Raw genomic sequence first — 4,473 nt, 5'->3', positions numbered from 1 at the left:
TTCATGCCATTTTTTTTATTATAAATTCGATGTCCATTTTCTTATTCAACTGTGTTGGCATAGGAACAACTTGTTTTAAACCTAGTTTTCTTACTGCTTTTTCAAGTGGTACAGTACATCAAAATTGATTCTTTTTAATGTTAACAGTATTGCTTACTATGCTATCAACCAGTTTTTAATTATGCTTCCATTTGTAATATTATTTAGTTAATGAATTACAGAGATGATATACACCTAATTTATAGAGGTGTGATAAACATACAGCATTAGTAGTGGTGTAAAGAGAAAATGGATGTTCTAAATGGGCTGTATGGAGGGTGGATAAAAAAAGGTGTTGCTGGACAGTGTTTTTTTTTTGTGGATTGAATATTACTGTACCGTAAAATCCGTTTACCGAAAAAGATACCCTGTAATCACCATGGTGAAGGTGAGTTCTGATTATAACTATGTAATCAAAAGCAAACGCTTCTAAGTCCAGATCCAAATGTGAGATTTGTTCCCCCTCATATGACAGAATAGCCTACTCAAACAAGACTCACTCATTTCCTACATTTTAAATGTTCTAATTAATAATATATTAATGGTATTAACACTAGCTGATTCCAATAAGACACTTCCCTCTTCTCACAAGATTAACTATTCTCATACAGTGCTGCCATCTATAAACAGTTTTTTTTCTTTACACATGCCCAACTTTCCTTCCTTTGTTCTACCTTCACAACTTTTTTACATTATTTCTCTACCACCCATCTCCTCACTTGCTTTTCATCAAAACCCTGAGGGATTTTGGGGATATCCTTTCCTTCTTTATTCTATGTTGGCTCATTTGTCGTCTTGGCTCTGGCTCTGCATACGTGGTTTCTCTGTTGTTGGGACCTTCTAGACTGTGATGCAACCTTAACTCATACATGTTTACCATCATCTTATCTTAGGTGTTTACATATGGCCCACTTCTATGGTAATACATATTGGACACAATCTCTGAGTCTTTTTGAATCATGAACTTCAGCAGCACAACAACAGTCTGTTATGTCTCACTCAGAGCCCAGTACAGCACCTATTACCATTTCTCCTCCCACTTTTTCCCAACACTTACTTGTTCCTTCTCCTTGAGGTCCTCATCTCATCGCATTCTTTGACAATGCACATCACATCACCTGGTGGATTCTAATCTGGTGAGAGCTTGGCTAACCAATTTTCTTCACTACTGGCATCCTTTCATCATGGAACATTAAGGTCTTCAAGTTTTATGGAGGGATTCATAATCCCATTTTTTTCCTTCCTCCAGTGTCTCCTACACCCATTTTCTTTACTCCATATTGGAATCTCATGACCAGCCAGTGTCTGTTGGAGGTGGTTCAGAAACTATTATCTCAGCAGGACATTGAATCTGTTATATATCTTTCACCTAGTTTTATTCAAGATTCTTTGTTGTTCTTAAGAAAACCAGGACTGGAAGCCTATCATCAATTCGTCTTTCCTCAATTACTTTGTTCAACTGTCCCATTTTACTGTTTCTTACCTGACAGTGGGCATTTTCTCTGGGCTTATGAATGACAGGTATTGATGTCACTAGTGTTTATCTCCATATCCCTATATCCCCATTGTCTCGTCGGTATCTTCAGTTCGTCCATCACATGGTGTTTTATTCCTTACTCTTCAAGTTTGCTTCTGCCCCTTATGTTTTTTGTCAAACTGAAGTTTGCTAACCATACCCATTGGCCTCTTCTAGTGACTGCTCAAATGGGCTATTTAATCATATTAAAGATGTCCTTCCTTCAGCCTACCCAATATCACACCCACTTGGGTGTCTTTTTCAACACCAATCATTCAGGTCCAGCCTTTTCCTCTGCAGCTTCATTCCATGGAATTGTTAGTTCATCATGCTCTTTCAGCTCTCTCACTTTCTGCTTGTAAGGTTCTGTCGTTTGGGGGACGTGGTCTTCAGTGATGTCACTAGTCATACTTTGTCATGCACATAGGTGACCCCTTCGTTAAACTCTTCATAATCAGTAGAACCTGCTTGGGATCCCTTGTCAATTCCCTTTATCCTTACTTCTAGCTTGATTACAATCTCTGTTGATGGTTGGACAAGATCCTTATGTTGGTGAATGTCCCACTTCCTTCTCCTTATCCAGAATTACATATTTTCACAGATGCATTCCTTCAGGGCTGTAGAAGGCTTTAGATCAAAAGGTCTTTGCATATCAAAGTTCTTGAGCTTTTTTGCACTCCATTGGACTTTAAATAACTCACTTCCCTTTGTCCCCTGCTAATATCAAGGTTCAATCCCCTTCAATGAACACAACAGGTAGCTTATTGTGGCTTTGCTATAAGAAAAACTCACATACACACATATAAACGTGCTTGCTTCCTCTCTCACCAGACAATGTCTGTTGGTGATTCTTTCTGACAATTCTACAATGCTAGCTCATATCAATCAGCAAGGGGACACGTGGTCAAGAGACCCCTGTTTTAAAATGTTGGATCTACCATATTGGACCCACATAGATCATATTAATCTTGTGTGTTACATTCCAGGTGCTTTCAATCTCTTAGCAAATTGCCTTTCATGCCCCAATTAAATATGTCTGATGTAGTGATTTTTAGATCCCTTCATTTTCTGGTGGCTTTGATATTGGTGGGGTTTTCATTTTCCCCACGTAGATTGGGCATGCTACCTACTTCAGTCACAAATTAGCCCTCTTTTAGTCCCCAGCATCTCAGCCTTGGGCTTTAGCTGTGAATGCCTTCAACTAGGATTGATACCATAAATTCCTTTATGTTTATCTTCTTATCTGATTATTTCACCAGGTAATCTCTCTCATCCATACCACTCTGTCAAGTACTTCTCATCACTCCTTATTGGCTACCTCAGCTGTAGTTTCCACAATTACAACAACTGCAATTTTTCCCTCCAGTATCACAACCTTGTATCCCTTCCTTCTTTATTACCTTTGGTCACTCTTTCTACATCCAGCCATTCACCTCCTTTGTCTTTACATTTGGCTTTTCTCTCAGTCCTTGGTGAGTATATCAAGTAGCTTTCTGTTTAGGTCATCCCAGACATCCTTCTTCAATGGAGGTGTATCAACCCAAATGGAAAATGTAACCCAGTATTCCCTACTGACCAACCTACTGTGACTAGAGTGTTAGAGTTTCTTATGTGGATTTTCAACCATGTGTCTTCAATCTCATCGTCCTCAGGTTATTGGGCCACCTTATTCTGTACCTTTGATTTTTCTGATATAATTGAGTATTTGCTCTCCTGTCCTTACCATGTTAATGTGTTCCTTCCAGATTTGTCATCTCCCCCTTATGGTATATTCCTCCAGACTGGAATATTAATGTGGTCCTCCACTCCCACAATTTACCTATGTTTCAGCCACTTTCCTCATGTTCCATCATTCTCTTAAAAGGTATTTCCTTCTCCCATTAGGCTGTGGAGGTCAAGGGTCAGATTTGTTTATCATTGATGTTTCACATATGTTTTACCACCCTACATATATCCTCTCCTTTCTTCCTCCCAAAGACCTCAGATGATATGGAGGGTAACTCTCCTTTTGCCTGTTTCTCTTCCTTATATTTCTCATCTCTTTTGTTGTTTCAATCCAGATAGACTTCTATGTTATACTGCCCAAATAGCTTTCTTCCACGGTACCTGTTACCGACTCTTTATTACTGGAAATCTTCCTCTGTTTGGGATCTTTCCCCTTCTACCGTCACTAGTTGGGTTTGACATTTTATTTGATTGACTTATTCTTACTTGGCTTCCTCCCAGAATTTGTTCCCGATGTTTTCAGATCAGATTTAATACTTCACATTTTTCCTCACATATCATCTTCATCAGCCATGAAATCCTACAGTCCTGCATGTGGACTACATCAAATACATTCATCTCCCATTACTTACATTCATATAGCAGTTTCTTTCTTTGTTGGGTTTTGTCTTCCACCTGCACCCATTCTTCAGGCTTCAGTGCAACTTTGAGCAGGTAAGTTTATGTTTCTATTTTCTTTCAGGAACCCTTGCTTTACTTACTCATTATATGGATCCCATTCTGTGGTGAGTGGTGCCTGACCATCTGTTCTTCAACTTGACATCCCACTATACAACCGTGTTGGACTCATGCTTTACCTTCCATGACTTTGCAATGCTCACAATTGAAATGGGATGTTCCATAAAATCACTTGTATGTGAATAAACTTGCAATGTAATTGCTTCATAAACTTGCCCATTACAGGTGGATGGATGAACTGCATGGGTAGAGCAGAAGGAAAAGCTGCCCATCCCTGCAATGCCTTGTATTAAATAAATCAGTATGGTCCACTTTTCAAATTAGGGTTTCATTGTAACCCATTGCACTGTCTCAGGTGATAACATTCCTCTGGACTTTCTACCACTTTCTCACCCCATTTCTTCTTGTGGAGTATGGAAAACCTTATTGCTTTATAATTCCAAGTTTTCACCAGG

The sequence above is a fragment of the Tachypleus tridentatus genome, unplaced genomic scaffold, assembly GCF_004210375.1.
Source record: "Tachypleus tridentatus isolate NWPU-2018 unplaced genomic scaffold, ASM421037v1 Hic_cluster_2, whole genome shotgun sequence".
NCBI lineage: Eukaryota > Metazoa > Arthropoda > Merostomata > Xiphosura > Limulidae > Tachypleus > Tachypleus tridentatus.
The sequence above is the reverse complement of the archived record's forward strand: the minus strand, read 5'-3'. Positions refer to the sequence as shown.